This window comes from Hetaerina americana, unplaced genomic scaffold (assembly GCF_022747635.1).
Source record: "Hetaerina americana unplaced genomic scaffold, ioHetAmer1.1.p SCAF_104, whole genome shotgun sequence".
NCBI classification, from domain to species: domain Eukaryota; kingdom Metazoa; phylum Arthropoda; class Insecta; order Odonata; family Calopterygidae; genus Hetaerina; species Hetaerina americana.
The window spans coordinates 1,117,226-1,139,706 of record NW_027286115.1 but is presented as its reverse complement, the minus strand read 5'-3'; positions in this window follow the sequence as shown (position 1 = coordinate 1,139,706).

Genomic DNA, 22,481 nt, shown 5'->3' with positions numbered 1-22,481 from the left:
TAATGCTTGAATTTGAACTTTACTGGGCTATGCCACATAGTTGAGTTCAAGTTTGCAACCGCGTGATATATCAACCTAGGCATTTTACCCGCTCCGTTGGGAAAGCACTTGAGCATTCTCGTTGTCCATTCCCTCAGATTCACCCAGATTAATAATGTTTTCATTCAAGTTCAAATACACGTGCGTAAATTACGAAGCCAGTTAAATTTTATATACGCATATGGACTTAAGTTGGTGTGGTTTTCCAGTGAATGGAGAACTGTGCTCGTGACTCGGGGTCGACTCTGGGCATCCTCGACCTCATTCAAGCTGTGTGAGATTTCGAGCAAAAGATCTTGTTGCCGTCGGCGCCACTGGGAAAATATCTGCTCCCCCTACCCTGAAGCATGAATCGCTCATAATTGCATAGGGGATGAGTAATAGGTGAGCTCTATTTTCACCTAACAAACAGACCTCTGGGTTGATTAGTGCGGTTTGATGATTTTCTCTTCAATTTCAAGTTCCATTTCTCTACAAATACGATATTCTCAATTTAGAAAACTTCCAAGTGATATTCTTTTCTTCATAAATGTCTGTCTAAGTTTTGATTGTGGTTCATATTAACACCGCTCTGTAGTTACATAATCTAAACTATGATTCGAAAGAATACTCTCAAAACGCCTGGAATAACTTCGAAATGGACTTCAGGTTGCATTATATGTATAAGATTTTTACTCTGGTACTGAATCCACTGTGTATATTAATACCTATAGAAAAATATTGATACGTATTTTCGTGAAAGAGTTAGAAACAATAATACCATTAAAGAATGTTACCCTGTACTAATTGCCAAAAAAATTAACTTCCCTTCCTCCAATTATTACAATGATTTACTAATGAACCAGACATCTGAATTCATTTCAGTTAAGCTGATGAATGTACTTTTTTCTTCTTTTATTTAATGGTTTGATTTAATAATTGGTCTTTATCAACCTAGGATATATTTTTCTATCCTGGTATATTATTAAAATGAAAGAAATGAAAATGACGATTAAGAAGTTAAATGATTGCAAAAAATATTTTAAAATGATTTCTAATAATAGCAAATATTAATTTTAAATAATAATTAATAATACCAAAAAATATTAGTCATACGTTCTAGCCTAATGCTAAATACCGAAATCGAATTAAGATCGACGTGAGCATGTCGACCGGGACCCATCGATACCCTAGGCCATATTTAGTATTCAGTTAGCTCGTTCAGAACGCTCCGAAAGAGAAACGCTGACTGCATATTCCTTCCGGCCCGTTCTCATGCATACGGTACGGGCCACATATCAAGAATGGGCACAAAGGTCTTGAAAGGTATCTAACTCAGGCGTTGGTAAACGTCCTTTTTTAACATCCCCCTTTCTCCATCTCCCATTTGCCGTTAAAATGTTTTACTTGGATGCGAAAAATTTTTCGATTCATGCTAAGTGCATGAATACCTGACGGGTGAAAAGTAAAATTTAGGAAAGTTTAGAAAATATAGGAAAACAAAAAAACAAGGGAGTCAAGACCTCTCTCTCCAGGTTGAGTATACATCGGGGAAAGATGTTTTTCGTTTTGGTACAAAGTAGAGTTTCATTGGAAATAATAATTTTTTATGTGATCAGGCAGTGCGACTAAACGAGAGACTGATGGGGAGTGCAAATATTAATCTATATGCTTCCCCACGCTTTAATGCAAAATGTTCCCCAATTGTTTAGTGAACGTTTTGAAAGGATGCTGCGTAGGCTCTCCTGAGTAAATTCGTCAGCGTTATCTGAGAGTTAATTTATGGAATACAATTCAGGCCATGATGGTACAAATAGATTGAATGGTAGTTTTTTTTAGTTTGTCTAATGCTACGTGTATTTTTCTGCACTTGTAGGTGCCTTTTACATTGAGTCGCGGGCTCTAAAATAAACATTTTTGTGAAATTGATTTAAAAATTCCTCAAGTCATATTAGAATTCTTGGCCTTCCTCATTAATTAAAGGCGTTTTTGGTATCCTTGTAAAACAGACGAACAATTTAAAAGTCACAACACTCTGCTGTGTGCTGTATTGACAGGGAAGTCATTAAGTTTTATCATTAGGGTTTTCATTCTAAAAGGTAACCTGATGAATAAAAAGATTGTGTTGAAATGGAATCAGGACGTTAATTTTCGTCTACAGTGTGAACAGTTATGAGGAGCAGATATTCTTTTCTGTTGGATTTAGCAAGAAAGTCGTGGAAGAATATATTCTATATAATTATATGTGTTTCGAGTGGGATTAACATTACACTTGCGCGACAACTAGATTAGATAATTCATGGCTGGTTTTGATCTATTGTAATTATTCATTTATTTGAATGAGATAATTATTTCGGTAGAATTAAACAAATACTACGAGAAATTAAGCTTATGGTGAAATTTGAGTTTGGATGTATTGTTGATGTTACATATCACTAGCGTTTATTTCTTGGTGGGAGAATTATTTATCATAAGTCAGTAAATGCCGTCAACAAGACGGGATAATCAGAAATTACTTTGTAAGAGAACTAATTATACTGTCGCAATTCATCCATCCACGATTTTCTTTGCACTGCTATAAAAACAAGTCAAGCTTCATTAGTCTAACCTGTCTTTCTTTAAAGCATAGCAGCAATCTTACAAGCATATAATTTGTTTCTTTGTTGTTTTTTCTGAATTCTCAAGTCTTTGTCTCTCCTCTACATGTCACGCAATCTTAGATTATCACGGTTCTCTAGTGTTTCATCGCCTTCTTATTTATAAGCCTGTGCAAGAAAGATTTCGTGTAAGAAACGCAGGAGAGACCGAACTTCACTAGTTTCAACGCATGGCGCCTACACCAATCGGTTGATTACCGTATTTTGTCGTGTTTATTATGCCATTGTAAGTATCTGTCATTTTTTGCGTGGAGATAATTTTGGTTTCTTCGCTGTATATTTCTCAACAGTTTTTTGACATGACGTTAGTGTTTTAATGGCTACCCTGACTGGTCTCGAGAGCCTTTTATGTCACATCACTGGTTTCCTGAGGAACTGACCATACCTACCCTACCTTCACTGCATCATCTAACCTTTGAACTATGACGTATTGGTAATATGAATCAAAGGTAAGCATCCATGGTGGCATCGCATAGGTGACTCCACCAGTCGTTATTTTCGATCATTTAAGTTTTAGGTGTCAATCAAAGAGAAAGTTCTTCCAGCAGGTGATTGTTGGAAAAGCTTTCTCGTTGGCTCAGTGGAAAAAGCATAATTATTAAATATAACATGAAAAAAATATAAGCCGAATAAATATCTATTTTACTATCCCAAGAGTTCACTTGCATTATTGCACAATTTGTTTCATTAAATCTATTCTCAATTATTTAGTCTATTTAGTTTTAGGCTCTTGTTTATATTTATTTTCGTGCATAAGATTTAATCATTAAATTTTTGGCATCATTGAAACATTTGTTTTACTCGCAACATGGTTTAAACTGTCAAATTGGCAAATAGCTACTCGATTGAGGGAGCATTTTGAAACTAGATAGGTAGATAGAGGTCTTTATTCGGGCGAAATTGGGACCAAATGATCCCTCCTTCCATTTAACCCATCGTCGCATACACACTATATTAGACCTAAAATTTATAATTACATGCATATATTCACATAAATGCATTTAGACAGACACATTCATTATTCACAGACTTGCACATCGAAAAGAAAAAATATATGCACACGTACATATGCATATATATATTAAAGATACACCTACACAGACACACTTTCTCAAAGTAAATAGCAGTGAAGAAAGAGAACAATAAAATAAGCAAAGAATGAGGTTTGTGGGAAAAGCTAGGGAGAGTGTGGCGTTCCTCGCCTAGTAAAAACCCACGCACGAAGAGAATAGGGGTGTGAAAAACTAGCAAAAACTCTATTAATTAGGGGAAAGATGCATACACATTGTAGCAATCATTTTTGCATAGTATGCATATTATTAAGTAACTGAAATTGAAATTAAGAAATCAATTATATTGACAACACATGAGGAGAAATGAAAGCATAACATTAACTTAAAATAATGATGAAAAATTCTACTACATGAGATTACAAAGGAAAAAGTAGAGGCAGTGATCTGTATAGCAGGTGAGTGAAGTGAGGAATGGTATACTGGTTAAGTTTTGTACCTGAGTAAAATGAACTTGAGAAGTGCTCTCTCAAATGTTGTTGTGGATGGAGGGTTTTTCATATCATCTGGGAGAGAGCTCCATAGACGGAATGCTGTAATATGAAAAGATTTGCGATATATTTCCGTGTGATGGTGTGGGACAAGAAGTTTATTATTACAATTATTAGTACAGCGAAAAACTAGATTAATACAAATTACGTCTTTCATCAATCATTGTTGTTTCATTAAGTCATTGATTTCTAAAATCAGTCGTTGGCAGTTAAAAAGAGGACATAATTGTTATTTTGAAATTTATATATGCAATCTTACGCGTATGACAGAAGAATTGCAAATTATTTGATCTAAAAAACTTAATCAGTAGACAGAACACTATTAATTTTTTCAGAGAGAGAACCGAGGAAACGCTACCCACCGGCATTACTAACACTGTCTAATGTTTGTTGTTATTACCTGATATAATTTCTAATACTATTCCTTTACTCCTGCCTTGCATCCTGGGGTATCATCGAATGAGAGAGGAAAAAATCAACTCCTCTGTGCAAAAGGAATATAACAAAGTAGTAGAGAAGCAGCAAACCGTGTAAAAAAAGGAGGAATTAAATTATGCCTCTTTGGTGCAAGCGAGCAAGAGTCCTCTTGAAAGTTTAATTCCTTCGGAACTCGTGGTTTGTACGTGTATTCGTTTATTCTTTTTCCTTTTCGCCAGCGCGCAGAGAGATTGGGGTGGCGAGAAGGTGGAAAGGGGGAAGTTGCAGTTTTAAAATGGAGAGATTGGGCGTTGGAAAGGAAATAAATAAATAAATACATAAACTGACTGCGCTTCAGTTTACCATCCATGCTTTTCGTGTTTTGTGTGTGTGTTCGTGTGAGTTTGTGTGGGAGAGCTTGCGTACGCTCGTGTTAGTGTACCGGGACGACAGATACGATAGAGAGAGAGAGAAAGCGAGGAGAAAAATAGAGGGGTTTTTTAAAAGTAGGGGAGAGGAGGGGTTGGCGATTCTACCAAGTGAAAGAAAAAAAATCGGAGGAAGGGAGGATATTTTTATTTAATTCTTGAGGAGGGAAGGTGAGGGTGGAGGGGGAGGAATGAGGGAATGAAAGAAGCGACTCCCTGTTCCCACTGGTGGCGGGGGGTGGGGGCGAAAGGGAGGCTAGAGTTGGGGGGAGGAAAGAGATCACTCAGAAATTGCCACGGGAAATAAATGTGTGCTTTTAGCGCGCGGGAAGAAGAGGATTGACGAAAAATGAAGTGACGAGGCGGAGGATGGGCTAAAGGGGCTGGGGGAAGGGGGTGGGGAGGGGGGGGCGGATGGGGACGTGGGTGAGTGAGGGAGTCGTGGTGGGGTGAGGCAGAGGAGACGAGTGGGCGGTGGGAGGGATTGGAGGCCTAAAAGAGACTGAACGTCACGCGGAACGTCTCTTCGCCACGGACGGATATTTCTGGGGACATGGAGAATTGCGATGCCGCGGATCGATTGGAATGGTACCCAAATTATCAACCGCAGCGGTAATGAAATGACATTAATATTACATTTCAACATAGAGCAACCTTTCGGGTAAACCTTTAATCTGTAGCCAGTTGAATCCCGAGATAACTAACTGTGCCCGCGAACACGATGGCTCCAGCTGTGCCAGGGATGCATTTATTTGCATTTAGCTCTAAAACATAAACTGGGAGATAATTGGCCAACAATTTCCGCAAAATAGCCCTTTGACCTCGTGAACTGGGTGAGTATATCCTCTTTTTGCCGTTTTTAATGATGTGAAAATTCGGGTTGCAAACCTAAATTCATTGGCTAGCTATTCATTTCACTAGATGGTCAAACAATGATGTATTTTTGAAAGCGCTAATTGAATTTTTCGCAATTCGATTCATTTCCTCGTAGAGATGATCAGATGATTTCGAAAAGATCGTGAAATTTGCTTCAAGTTAAGTATTAATGCTGACTTGAATGGCCAGTATACGGCTCGAATAATACGAGCATTCTTCTTTAGGATAATTAATCATTTTACTCGTTGCATGGTAATTAAGTTCAGGTTTTTCTGAATTCATCTTGATACTCTGAAATCTTTCATATTTTGTGCTTTCTAATTTTTTTTTATTTTTTGCTCTTTGTTTGGCCGACCAAGTATTTTATTGCTCTTGTAGGTGCTCCTAGACCATCGATAAATATGTGTATATATTCGTTCTTGCTCGTATATATACACATTCAAATACGAAATCCCGCCCTATGGCGAACAAATATTCAATTACATGGAAATAGATGTAAGGATAAGGTATAGGAACACACAGAAAGGACGAACACAGGAGAGGTGGGGAAGGTGGAATCGAACAGATTATAATAGAAAATTATTTCCTTGGCCGGATTTTGAACATCGAATCTTTCCACTTGTCGGGTGGTTGCTCTAACCGCTTGAGATATCAAGGAACCTCAATTCAACCCTGAGATGTGCTGTTCTTATAGCAACCAAGTGCCCCGGCTCTATAGACAAGAGATGGCGGGGCTGCTTCACCCACCAAAGGAGAAATAGACAAAACACACACATATTTATATATAAACCATAAACACACTAATCAACCCGAAGGTCGGTTTGGTAGTTGATGGTAGAGTTCACCCAGTACCAAGCCTGACGGCGTGTGAAATTCAAACATTAAGGCTGGGGGGGGGCACTTCCTTTCCCTTTGCCTGTTATGGTTTCCCAGGAAGATCTGGTACCAGAAAAAATCACATAGCTTGGGTGGAGCTGTAGGTGCCCAGAGACTTTCCCGAGAATCGAACCCGGGATCCTGCGTCAGTAGTCCAACGCTCTACCCCCTAGAATGACCCTGATGTATATATATATATATATATATATATATATATACATATCTGGGTGTTTGAATGAATAATTATATTGTAAACCAAATCGCTACTTGTGAACATTTTGCTTACCTTTTAACGTACTCTGGCAGAAGATCTGGCAGAAGGGGGGATTTCCATTCATTTTTTCACTTTTGCTTCAGACAAATACATTTTTTGCCATTTTTTTCTCTCTCTCTCTCTTTCGCATTTCATTATTTTTCTTGGTTTTGAAAAGCGGGTCGTTGCGCGAATCTTCTGAGGGTTTCCCGCGGTTTCGCAATTCTCCTAAAGCACGCCGCGCGCGCGTTACCGGCACGAGGGAGCGGTGCGGAGGGTGATGGGAGGGTAAGGGGAGGGGTAAAAGCGTCCCATAGGTTGTTGTGGGAGGGGGCGATCGGGGCCAGAGGGGGAGACGGGGAGGGGGGGGGTTGAGAAGAGGGTTTTTGGCTCGAATGGATGAGACGGAACGGCGGCGACAAGAGACGCACGGAGTAAATGGATGGAGAAGAGTCGAGAGTACATGAATTCCTTTCTCTTTTTCATATTTTTTACGGGAAGAATAAAAAAGGGAAATCTATTATTTTTTTCGTCTCCCCGTGTCGCACTCTCTGCGAACGCTATGTATGTTTGTTTCTATTGTGTGATTGAGTCTCACTCCATTTGCAAGCTTGGGCGTGTTAGCTAAACGACTTGATTGGTGGAGGTATATTGTTGGCCTCGTAGCTATCCTATTGAACGTACCTTTAAAATAAATACCCTTAGGCTTAAAAAGGATCTCAATGATTACTTAGCATCAAATACGTCGTAAGTTCCTCCGTGAAAGACGTTAGTCACATGTCGGGGAGGTAGGAATTTTACCCGCTAATGTGTGAGGAAAGGGCTGAGAGGAGATGTTTATGTGGGACAGAATATTCGAGCGCTCAGAGGTCGGAATGAGAGGGCTTTATTAATAGAGCTACCACTTCTTTACCCTCCTGGGGAGACTTTAATCTTGTCTTTACCCCTTCTCTTATTCATCTTCGTCCGATTTCATAGTTATACTAATCGTCTCTCCTACTCACTAACGTATGATGTATCTGGAAGTTCTGGGGGGGGGGGACCGTTTTTCCTCTTCAGAAAACAATCCCTTTCGCAAATATGATGAAAATATGGGAAATTATGCCAAAGTTGTTTGTTTGACGATAACTATTTCAGCAAGAATCTTTAAAAATTACTGTCAAGGTTTTTTACATCCAGTGACTGAGCAAAGAATTCCTTTGAATCAGTTATCTAGTATATTTTTTTAAAATTTAATTATGTGAATGCGAAACGGTTTTTGCGGGTTCTGAGGCTGTAGAGTTGTATGCATTAATATCAACACGGTATTAGTTAAGTACGGGGAAGCTTGTTCAAAAGAAGATTAAACATCGCCATCCGCAGTGTTGTTTTTCCCTTTTGACCACTTTGAATTCATGAAGCAGCATAGACCGCCAAAAGCCGTGTATGGGTCTTCATTTGTCATTTTCCATCACATTCTATTCATATCTAATGATAGAATACTAGCTATATCGACGTTTAATTCAAAGACACGCGAACTTTGTAAAGACTTTGGATCGCCCACTTGGTTCCTAAAGGGCGTAGTCATCCCAGATACTCCAAATACTATATATTCGCAAAGTACAATGTTTCGCTGAAGTTCGTTCATTTTTCCCATGAAACTCCGAGTAGGTTATAGTGACTTAATTGTTTTTAACTGCAAAAAATTCAGACAATGCGGCTCTCTAAAGAGGAATACTAAGTTAAACGTAAGAATGGGACAGGCGAAAGCGTTTAAATGGACTGGGAACAGAATAGTTAAAGTAATAAGGACAATAGAAGATGAATTATGTTAGGAAAGGAAGATTTAAAATTGGAGTAGGCTTAGATAAATTGACATTGATGGAAATCAGGACATTTAGCAAGGATGTTACGAAAATATTATTGAGAACTTTGATATGGAGCGTGGTTCTGTACGTATAGTGCGAAAAGATGCCGGCGTAGAATGCAAAGTGTTGAGTTTTGGGTGTGGAGAAGGACGGACGAGGTAAAATGGACAGAAACGTAAGCAAACAAGGTGTTTTTAGGCGGGTCGAGGAAGATGGAGAATTGTTGACAGAGATTCAATGGAGGAAAGAGAGTTGGGTGAGCAACATTTTGATTGGGGATGGGATGTTGGAAACTGCAGAGAGGAAAACTTTAAGCTACCAAAAAGAGGTAGGATGAAGACTTGACATTCCAAACGAAATGATTTGGAACTTAAGGAATGTGGAACTTAAGAAACGTATCTTTTTCTATTTTATTAAAAGGACCATACAAAAATATCGTAGTTCTGTGCGTGTCCTAAAACCAATCTTGAACTAGATTACCTAACATAATCAAATCGTAACAACCCCTCTTTTCTTTTGTTTTCACATCTAATTATGCTTTGTAATGATTCATTGCTCCTTTGTTTTGAGTTTTGGTATCCTGCAGCTTCTCCATTCGATTGATTATATTTGATGCGGTTGAAATAGTGATTTATCAATATGTACTCACATTTGACCCAAGAAAATTATTCGCCTCCTTCGTTTGCTTCGAAAAATGCTCCGAAAACTCTATCTTCCCCTGGTCTACTATTTAAATCGCCAAAATTACTTTCCTGTTTAAATCCCTTCTCCTCAGGAAACTTTCAAATTTATCTTGCCCATCTAAACATGCACTTTCTATGTTCCTCTACCTTTTTTGGGGCACCACATTTTTCTTCTGTCCGTGGCCTGTCAACACAGAGGCCAAAAGTGGCTTTGCTTTATTCGAACCTACAGGATTAGGACGAAATGCTTTTCAGCAACATTGCCACTTGTCCAAGAATGTTCACTTTGTTGACAAGTATTTTGAATCGCGCTAGTGAATATTTTCAAAATATGCCGATGATTGGCATATTGCATTCTCATTTTCATTCGTTGTTGCCCTAACACACCCTTATCTTCAGAGGACATAGATGAGGTGTTACCTTTAATTGTACGCACCAATGGTATTGCGACCTACGAATCTGCACACGCGGTTACGTGACCTGAATTTTGATTCGATACTTTTTTTTCCTTTTGCACCACCTGTGTCGGCAGGTGTGTGTCGTTTATTTTCTAATGTCGGTGTGTTTTTATTCTCGCAGGAGTCGCGTGAGGCGGCGTTCGTTCGTCCTGCATCCTCTCGCTCTATCCCTCTTCCCCTTTCATCTCTCAGTCAATCCTTTTCCTCGAGCATATCGTTCCCCTTCACAATCCTCATTTCTTTGACATTCTCCAACCGCCACGCAAACCCTTCTCCCCTTATGGCGTCATTCCTTTCACCTCGCGGTGCGTGGCGCGCGCTCGTCGCAATTAAAGCGATGAAACAGATGAACGGGCGGAGAAATATCAAATGGACCGATATGCAACCTTTTGTCTCGCACGCGCGCGCACGTTTTGCGAACCAATGCTTCCCCCTCTCCTCCTCCCCCCCTTCCCGTCGCCCCTGACTTCCCCTCCCTCCCCACGTCACACTCCTCCCCGACTACGTCACTACCCCTCCAGACTTTCCCTATCCCTTCCCCATCCGCGCCCTCTCCCGTCGTCGAAACCCCTTAGCGATGCCTCCCATTCCCCTTCATTCCACTTTCAGTAGGAGCGCTAACGAGGTGTTGAGCCGCCAGATTTTATTCGAAACCCAACAATTTTCAATTTTTTCAGCAGTTAAAAACAAGTACTTTTGTGAAAATGCACGTGCCCATCGAGAGAGTTAGAATTATTCGTAGTGAAAATTTTTGAGAGGTCACAACCCTTGAGAGAGGGGGTGGGGGATCGAAGGTCCCCCTGGACCGGGGTATGTCACGTCCGTTGACCAGATGGACGGTGTAGTTATGTCACCAATTTATGACCGAAAATACCTCTCGAATTGTAGGCCTGGGCACCAAGAGCGATTTCATTAAAAAAACTAGCTCCGGGCATTCAAATTGTAAATCAAAATCGTAGGATTTTTAGTGGCAAACGCTACCGTTGACGCCACTCCACACTCAACGGACGTGTTGAATTGCGTCTTACATTCCACTCACGCAATGCACGAAGGAAACAGCGGCGAAAGCAGGATAAAGCCACGGACGATGGAGAAGGATGGGCAACGTCAATTGAAATATGCTGTCATCAACAACATCATCAGTTATATAGCGATGGGGGAATGCTTTCGAACGATCTCTATCAATGATTAGTCGTTTTTCTAAACACATACCAGATTACACGGGTGTTTTTCTGTATTTTGTTGCTCTGCAGAACAGTATTCCTTTAGCTTCATTACCGTCTAATAGGTTCTCTTAACATAGTTTTCTTATCTAATTTTCTCTTCCTTTGGTCAAATTCTTTAGTCTGACACTACATTTCATTTGTCCATGTAAATTATCGAGAGTATTACTTAAAGGATGACAAAGGGGAAGTGATACAAATGATAGACTTTTAACAGATTTTTAGTCTACTGATCAGTGTTTGGCTCCTAGATAAGATATCTTTATATCAACTTTACATGTAAATGTGTGTATGTATATATATATATATATATATATATATATATATATATATATGCATTTTAACGGCACAATAGAAGAAAAATAAAATAGATAACACGTAAAAAGAAAATTTCACATATCTAAGTGTCCTTTTACGTGTTATCTATTTCTTTTTTATGTTCTCTTGTTCCGTCCAAATGTTATATATATTATATATATATATATATATATATATATATATATATATATATATATATATATATATATATATATATATATATATATGTTTTATACATATATATACATATATGTAATGGTCTAGTATTAGGATGTAACATATACCGTCATGCTAGGGATGTCCGTAGAAAAGCACGTCTAATCTGAAACCAGTAAGGACGTTTCCATGAACAAAATTTATTTAGAAATGAGAAGGAAGGCTAACAATCGAGACTTTTGAAGATCATGATCAATTCAATGAAATAATTTCAAAATTCAGGAAGAAGCTTTCAATTTTTCCAAAATCGATTTTTCCATCTCCTGTGTTCACCTTCAGTATATTCCTTCCCACCTCCACCATATTCAAAGCTGTCATCAGTGTTAATATAACATAATTTCCCCATTATTAGTCTTAATCTTACTATTTCTGGAGAATCTTACTCTATTTTTTGTGTGATTTCTCTTCGTCCCATACTTCATGCAGTATTGTTCTTTAGACAGTATGATTTAATCATAATTTTTATGTTAAACGCCACTTTTGATTGAGAAAACCAGATTGGTTTTACCGCATATGGGTCATTTTCAAGGGTAAACACTTGGGTTCACCACGGAAAGGTCGGAATTTCTCAATCTAATGCTTGTGGATACATTAGGAAGAATCTGTTATTCGCAATGAATCAATTTCATCAAGTTTAGCCGCAAAATAGCATGCATATTATTAAAAATATTTCTTTTTAACTTTACATGTCGTGTTTTCTGTAATCCTCCCGTTCAATTGGTTGGTTCCTAGATAGGCTGGTGTGTATAGAAACATGTCGTAAATTTAAATATTTTCTTCGAAGCCAATGGCCTAAAACGGCGAAAACGGAATTTAGTGCCAATTTCAGGGCACAATACTGACCAATATCTCTCTTGTTATGTCTCTCCTCAGCTTCATTGATTTCTAGATCATTGCAATACTCCTATTACCCCCGATCAATGAAGTAATTTTATTCCTCTATCGTATATCACTATCCATGTGGTAATGAGGAGAGATTCAAAAAAGTCATTCGGGAGCAACGAACTAACGGATAATTAATGCAGAGAATAAATCGTTGGATACCATTATACTGGCTCAGGGCTCAGAGTACATGAAATGTAAGGAATTATGACCCACACACGATTTTTACTTTCCTATTCAGATAACTTCTATCATATTTTCAAGCTGTTACATTAAAGGCTTTTTCTTTAAAGATTGTCACAGATTGGAATTTCAACCAAGTCTATTTATCATACAAGTTATCATTTAATTACATTTATTCATTCTTTAAGCTGATGAAGTTTTTTTTATTGAGTGAACAAATTTTAAACAATTTAGAAGCGAGCTAAAAATGTGTCATAGGCTTTGTCATGGAGTAGCTTTTCAATAAATGAAATAGCTAAGCGCATTTCTCTCATAATTGGTCCTTATTTTTCGAGATAAGTAAATTTCTTTAGAACTATTTCCGTTTTTTGTGACACGTGAACGTTAGTGTGATTGAAATTAAGTTTCAAGGGGAATGAATAAGTCACAATTTTAAATAATCACAAATGTCGCCCATTAAAACTTTCCGCTATTAACAAGCAGAGATCAAATTAATTAGGTACTTTGCAATTATTGGAGGATATGGAAATCGGAAGAAAAGGACATCAGTAATTTTCAAATTTCTTCTTCGGGTTTTCGAGGTAAAACTTGAAAATATCGCAAGTTTTGGTGAAAAGCTTTCTTCTGATTGCACCATAAAATCTATAATTAATTCATGCATTGGAAGTTTTTCATTCAAAATTTCAATCTACCGGCATAAACCTACAGAAGCAGAAATTTCACATTAAAGTGCGCAGGATATGAATGAAAAACGGACAAAATATACTCGCAAACATATAAATACGTTATGATTTTTTTAATGAAGTACAATCAGACAGTGATAAGTTTGTAAGACCAAATTTACAATTTTTTTGAAAAAAATTAAATTTACCTGGAGAGTAAATTTCAAATTCAAGTGATAAGTTCACACAAATCGTGCCATGAGGATCATATGTAAAATAGCATATCCATCGCGATCTACCATATCGGTAGGGTAGAATTGCTGATGCATACTAAGATGTAATTTCTAACAATTTTTAAAATGTTTATTATTTCAGAAAATAATTTAATACTTTGCATGGTCAAGACAGAGGTACCTCACGGGAACTATCATCCTCATAATTCCTCTGGTGGATAACAATTAAGACGTAAAAATTAATTTTTGAACGGATCGCGGGACCCTTTTTTAAAAACCTTTTCCGTTTCGTGGCGGAAAATGAGCGTGTGAGGGTATTATCATCAGCGGTGGTCCCTCAAAACCCCGTTGATTTTGAGTGGGTCAGCTGAGACGACACCCCCAGTGAGGCGAGCGGTTCGATTAAATGAAAGAGGAGGCAGCAAAATGACACAAACGCCGCAACGGCGCATCCGTCGACGCCGGGAACCAAGGGAGGGGTGCCGGAGGTGCACTTTGCGGTCGTGTTTTCCTTGCGACTTTAAACCATGTGCGCTCGCTCTGTCATTAAATGTGCTCATCCCCGCACGCCAAACGTATCGACGAACGCTTTCGAAATGGAAATAAATATAGGCGGAGTCGTCGAATTCAGGAGTCGTGGCAACGCCGGACGGAGGGAGATGGGATGGAGGAGAACGGGGAAAGCGGGAGAGGGGAGGGATTGAGAGTGGATTTTGGACTGTTTCCGCGTGGCTTTCAATTTGCGATTTTCGGACGCGCATCAGGGAAAAAAATTATCTTAGATATTTTTTTTTCTTTTTGGTTTCAGCCTCATACGAAGAAAATCCTTTGCGAATCGCACTCATCAAATTCCCATACATAAATTTCATCTGGGATCGGTCATAATCTCTTCAAAATACCGACGACGTGTTGTCATTGTTTATTTCGTGTATCCGCTAAAAGCCTCTGGGGATTGGGGGGGGGAACCTTTTTCGCGCTGGACGAAAGTGGCCAAACAATGCGGCTGCATATTTAATTTGGGGATGCTTTCCGAACCACTAAACGTGAACTGACACATTTTCTTTGGAATAAATTAGTACTTTAAGATTTCAAATGAATTTTTATGTTTACTGCGGTGCAATTTTTATTCGATTATTTGCCCTGAAACAGCTCCCCTCACGCTAGGTTTTTTGCAATCATGATTACTTATTGATACTTAGCCTATTTATTGTATTACATACACGCACACACATATACGTGTGTGTATATATATATATATATTTATATATATATATACACACACGTATATGTGTGTGCGTGTATGTAATACAATAAATAGATTATATATATATATATATATATATATATATATATATATATATATGTATATATATATATATATATTCTATTTATTGTATTACATACACGCACACACATATACGTGTGTATATATATATAAATATATATATATATATATATGCACACACACATTCAAACACGAAAATCGTCCAAATGGCGGACACACATTTATTCATATGGATATAAGGAACAAGATTTTCCTTATATCAAACAGATATAAGGAAAAGGGATAGGAACACATATAAAGGACGAACACATATAAAGGACGAACACAATAGAGGTGGGGAAGGTGGAATCGAACGGATCACAAGAGTAAAAATATTTCCTTGACCGGGACTCGAACCTCGGATCTCTCCACTTGCCGGGCGGATGCTCTTAACCACTTGCGCTATCGAGGAAACGTAATTTACCCAGAGATCCGTGGGTCTAATATGTCGCCAAGCGCCCCGATTCTTTAGCCAAGAGATGGCGTCAGGGGGCTGTTTCACCCACCAAAGGAGAAATACACCACACACAAGAGGAAAAGACTCTGGTTTAGAATTCATACAACATCATACAGGAAAGGAACAGTGCGTTTCGTGGCACGCATAGCCAGAAGAAAGAGATGAGCCACATTGGCCAAATACACATTCAAACACGAAGTACCGCCAAACGGCGAATATATATATATATATATATATATATATATATATATATATATATATATGTATATATATATGTCTGTATGTATGTATATAGTTGGACGGCGTAATGTTGGAGCCCGGTTAGGATGCCTTGTTTTGAGGTCACCGCGGCCGTCCTTGCAAAGAGAAAACGATAACATGCACGGGCCTGCACAAACTCGAAACAAAAACAAGCTCAGGGACACCCGTGTTATTATTTATCGGGGTCGGTAATTAACGACGGCCTCCTTGGTCTCCGCTTCGACTCCCTCGCGCGTTATTTGCCTCGGGGCCCCGGCCACCAGCTGGAGTCCCCTGTCGCCAAACCGCAACTCACACAAAAGCGTTTCCCATAGTTTATGATTTTGTTACATGGGGAGGAAGCCCTCTGTTAGCCACACATTACGGAACCAAAGAAAACGATGTAGCGAGAGCTTATATTACTTGCAACTTATCCAGGTCTTACTTTTTGGAAAACACCCGGGCCTAGGGCATAGGGGTAAGATTTTGGAGCCACTGGTTTACTCGCAATTCCCAGGGAATGTTGAAAGCCAAACCCGATCGTTGAGTTTAATTTATAGGATTTTAGATTATTCTCTTAAACATATCAAAGAAAGATTTGAGACTTAAATAAACACCTCTGAAATTTCTTTGTTGATAATTAATGTAATATTTGTTAATATATTTCTTAATGGTTGGATGGAGGTCAAGGGCAATAAAATCTCTTTCACTAATGTTTTGATTATAAAATTAAATATTGCTTATAGATAATGTACCTTAAATTTTAGCCTGCCAAATAATGATAGGTAATATCATTTCGAAAATTATGTTGGTGGTTTTTCGGATTTAAGATGAAGCCATTGGCATTTCCAAAATTAAGATTAAAAAATTATGATGTTGTGTTCTGAAAGTTGAGTCACCGTTTCTTTTGAATTGGTATTTTTCGGAAATGAAGTAGTGAACAATTATTTTTTTAACCATTTGCCATATTATATATTACTTGTAGCACATCTAGTCAGCTATTCGTCAAATGTTACATTTGTTATACATAATAAAGGAGCAAGCACATTTGTTCCATGGCGGTCTACTAAGTAAAAGAAAAATAAGCAGACTTTGTTGAATATTTCGCATTCTGAAGAGAGAGAAAGCTTGGGCAGAACTAAGGAAAAAAGCAGGAGATCCAAATTTTATAGGGAGGAATGATCAAAAATTCAAAGTAAAATGCCGGGCACAAATAAAGAATAAAAGACAATTTTCTTTATTTAATAAAACGATTGTTGATTGGAACATATTCTCGAATATTGTCATAATTGCACACGATGAAAGAAACTTTGGAGCCATCGTACTGTGTCGGCTTGAAACGGTATTTTGTAAATATTTTAAGAACATCGTGTTTGCAAATGTAGGGTCACTAGGTTCAAAACATCTACTCGTTTTTTTTACTGCCGATATTTGTACTTCTATCATATGACCATATTTTTCATTGCTCTGCCCTTAGCGCTATTTTTACACAATACTCATACCTTTACCCCACATTTTCTTCTGATTGGTAGTATCACTTTGAGAAGAATATGATATAAACGCATGTCAAGACGTTGGTTTTAATACTATTAGTAAGTACAGTAACACTATTATATGTCGTAAAAATGCCGAATTTTTATCACAATTTGTAAATTACCGCCGGATTTTCTGCGAAGTTAACGAAGAAGTTTCTGACTAAAGTATGCTCTAGGTTAATCCGACCTTCCAGTAAAATGTTTGCAGGTTAGATTAATATAGCTCAGGCAATATCAGAATTGAAATCGTGTGTGTTCAAGAATCAAAAGAACTGCCTATAGTTGCGAGTTAACTTGACATTTGACAAGACTTAACTTGACGTGAAACTGTATGATTACAATAGTAAATATAAATGCACTTACCGGTTCAGAGCTGGCAAGCCATTCACAGTAATCTCCTTTTTCCTTCGATTCATACTTTGTTTGCAGATTTAAGCAAGTGAATTTTGAGAATATCAATCATCAGAGAGTAAAAATTTAGTGTTAGCTTCCTGGATGGAATCTAATCTTAAGTCTGACGTGCATGGTTTGCATAAAAAAGTATCGGGAAAAGTTTTGGAAAAATAGATTTATATTACTTTTTGCTAAAATGCCTCAAAATTCTTTATATTACATCCCTTGAGCGTCAACAAACTTTTGCCAGCGGTTTTGATATGGCTCGAAGGCTCCCTGGTAGGCGGATGCCGGACGGCGCTTAAGGGTACGCATGCAAGCTTCTTTGACGGCACTTAGGGTCCCAGGCTGATGTCCTTTGATGTAGGATAAAACTTTTGGGGAAAATAATATTCTGCTGGTGCGAAATCGGCACTGTAAGGGGGTTGGGGAATCGTTGCGATGCTTTTGCAGAAGGTCTTTGCTAGCAGACACTGGACTGATTTTGGTCATCCTTGGAGACTTTTGGGACGAGTTTAGTGCCGATCTTTTGCATCGCCAAATTTTCAGTGATAATATTGTATATTGTCATCTTGCATTTAACTCCTAAGCTCAAACCTAACCGATGGTCTGAATTCAGCACTTCTTGCACACGTCAGGAAAAAATTGTTACCGATACTTTTTATACAAACCTAGAATGTAGATTCACCATAAATTCTGTCGATTAGTCTGTAATATTAGAAGTGGAACTGCAAATATCGCGTTTTATGGTGTTGGAAAAACGGGAAGATCTGAAGTCAGTCTTTAAGAAAACTGTTCGCGAAATATTTAGCCTTCGATCGCCGGGCACGCGATTCCTTCTTTTACGCCCGCGACTCCGGGCGCTACATGCTTCCCCGCTCCGGCACGTGGCGACGCCAGCTCCGCTCTTAAATCGCTTAGTGGACGCCTTGTCTCCCACAGTCGCAATTTATTTTCAATTATGCTAATCCTCGAAGAATGGAGAGAACGTCTCCCTCGCCAGGGAAACATTTTTCTTTTTTTTTCAATTTTTTAACGTTTTTTTCATTAATTTTTCGTGTTTTTCTTTTGGCTTTTAGGACAGGGAAGGTAAGGATGTTGAGAGGGCTATAACAGGAGGGGTCGCATAAAATTAGAATACATCATTTCCTTCGGTGTATTAGGGCAAGAGTGCGCTGGAAGTAATCTTATCGCCGGATGGGAGGGTCGCGGATGGAGCAGGGGTGTGGGGTCTCGAAACATCCCTTAAGAGGGCCCACACCCCTTGTTGCAGCATGCTCACCCCGCCCGCCGTTGGATAATAAATTCAGACTGAGGCCGGCCCACATAAATGTCAGAAAATTTGTGAAAAATGATATTTAATTTGCAAAGTATTTTAAGGATTCCTCGGCGGTGAAGGTATTGAGCTATTTTCGTTTAATGACGTCAGGATTTCATCACTTTTATGCCCTGGAGGACGGAGGGTAATCAAGGGAAGTTTTCAAAGATTAAGCGTGGGAAATTGCGGTTTCATCAATGTATTCAGCTAGTGAATGGGAAAGTTTGTTTACTGCTGCAGGTAATTTATTATAATGTTATATTTTTATGGATTCTTTGAATACTTCTACGAGGGTCATCCGGAAAGTAGTACCCGTTCGTGAAATAAAGACACAAAAGTAAATATTAACAAACATAAAAAATTTTATTTGAAAGAGGATACTTTAAACTACTTCTCAACATAATCTCCAAGCAAATTAAGGCATTTGTCATAACGTGTGACAAGTTTCTCTATTCCTGCTGCATAGTCCTTCGCCGCCAGCTCATTGAGATACGCGAGGGACCCATCTTGCACAAATTTTTGCATAATGCAGATGGTGTTTAACAATTTCATGAACAATTGTTCGAGAAACATTGGGAAAATGCTCACAGATGTCATCAATTGTGACGCGCCGATCGTTCCTCACGAATTCGTCAACTGAGCTCACCAGTTGGTCTGTAATGACAGACGGTCTCCCCGAACGCTCATCGTCGTGTGTGTTCCCCCTCCCCATGTTGAAGTTGCGACACCACCGCCGAACAGACGACTCGTCCATTACATTGTCTCCATACACCTCCTTTAATTGGCGATGAATATCACATGGGCGAACGTTTCTTGCATTGAGGAATTTAATCACTGCCCTCACTTCACAACTGGCGGCGTTCTCAATTTTTTTAAACATTGTAAACAATCACAGAAACAACACAGGCAATGCTAGCGTCACGCAACTTGGCTCAGAGAAGGCAGACAAGCCACTGAAGCTATCTGACCTCGTCCAGCGGCTACTCGCGTCGTCAGCACTTCATGCGGCACGAACGGGTACTACTTTCCGGATGACCCTCGTACATTTCTATATTTTTAATGCAGTTTACATTCTACGGGCGCAAAATTATAAATGTATATTGCAAATTATCTCTCAGATCTATCGAAATTAATATTATGAAACTAATAATAATGGTCAATCCAGTGCAATTGAGATTTCATGTACTTGATTGGCATGATGGGCTAACATTGCTGGGATTAATTTCTAATGCCTCTTGGAACCGTCTTTTTTACCGGCCAGCCTCTTCATTCTCCGACATCTTCTATTACCAGCTTTTCGTTGCTATACTGTAAATCTTCTCCTTTCCATGTTCTTTTCAATTATGGTCTCCAATAAATGTTTTGTCCGAGGGTGTCCTCGATTAATTCCCCTCTTCCTTTCTTTTAGCTGTCCACCACACACTTCTCTGTCCACTCTCTCTTTCGTAGTATTTCTTTATTTACGTGTTTATTTATGTCCCTAATGCGGTCGTTTAATGGAAATAGGGAAAGAAATAAAACAAAAATGATCACTTTCTTTCAGAATATCACATTTAATTCTTAATAAACTGCGTGCAAGTTAATTGTTATTTTATTTGTTCATTTAAAATACTAAAGAACACTAAATTTTGACCATTTAAGTAGATTAAAAGTATAGCAGAGCAGTGTTATTTATCAGGGCGACAAAAATTCCCAATGGTAAAACGTTTATGTCTTCATATATTTAGCATTTAAATGAAACACCAAAGTTTTATCTCCATTCAAACTTGTGAACATAAATCAATAGTGACATTACAACCGCGCAAACTCATGGTGGAAAAAAAGGGAATCGAATCCCTTTCGAAGAAACGGAGACCGGGACAATCAGGCGGTATCGTTTTCCTACCGTCGTCACAAAGGTCGGTGAAGAAAGACACCATAGCTCTAAGCTATAGACCAAGAGACATTGGACAGACAGGTTACTTAAAGTATGTAAGTCTACGACTGTTTTCAATGTAAATATATGCAATGACCATGCATTTTCAGTAGTGAAGCTATAAATCAAGTTTTTGGTTTTTCTTCCACGAATACTTACTCTAAAAATATGCAAGCTCTCAATGGATTAAAGTACCGAACAAATCGGAATTTTTACCTTAGGAAATGCATTGGTAAAACGCGATGTCCTGATCAACACATAAACCTCCTTGACGGTGTCCAACTTCTGTCCAAAATCTACAAGGCAAGTGTGAATGCAAGTATAATTCAGAGTCACAAGATGACCGAATGCCATCTCCCTTGCCAATTATTTGGAAGGATAATGACGTCGATGAATCCGGTAGTATGAATGCGTCTTTATTTCCAACACATGGTCACCAGGTCGACATGAGTCCCCTTACAATATGCCCTCTACCGCAGTTATCCTCCGAATGACACAGTTACTCACCATGGTTATGTCAGCCCCCAAATAAACGTATTCATATTGAAAAGTCTTGACAGTGCTATTTTTCTACTATCTTCACTTGGAATTTCATAAATAATTTCAAATCACTGAATTTTAATATGCAATAATTCTTGGTCATACTCCAAGGGACACAATTTTCATTTTCATCCTCCCCCATAATCCAAGCATTGTGTTTGAAAAAATATTTGCTTATCCCTTTTTAAACATTTTTCTTTTGAAATTACAGACACTCCAGTTCTTTTCAGTTTCGCACAAGGTGTCCACTTCGTCGCACCACGGCAAGAAGGCCTTGAGGCAGCAATTTCCCATGTGCCCAGCTCTCGAAGCCTGGGGAGGATGAAAGCTCGTTAAAAGACTGGCGGGACTGTATTGTCCACAATCCTATTAATCCATCGAGGGGGATGAAAAATAAATTCAACACGAGAACTTGTGTTTACGGGCAACGTGGTGGGAATGTATGCGAGCCGAGAGGGGAGCCTATTCGAATTTCATCTAGCTTTTGAAACTTTTGAGTGGTCAGCGGAGTACTAGAGCAAGACAAGCATGCAGTCCATAGTATATAACTCCAGCTGAAACTCAAAAAAACCGCATTTTCTCACCTAATTTCTCCTTGGACTCCGAAAAAATTTATCAAAATTATACATCGTCTAATTACTTAATGAAAACATTGGCACTTAATCGATGCTTTTCCCTCTATCGATCGATATTAATCCTTGATACGATGCTTCCATGGGAATTTAATTGTATTGTATCCAATTATGCTAGTCCTTACCACAAAACATTCGATCAGAAACTATAAGAATGAGATGTTGAATAATGCATTAAACCCCTCTATTACAGCAATGAAAATTTCCTACATTCACCCTTCCATTCGTCTCCGATTTTATCCCAAATTACAGCCAAATTTTATTTTATTTCATGGCCAATTTACACTTAGTACTCTTTCATTTGTTTTCTTAATGCCCACTTGTCGATACTCTTGT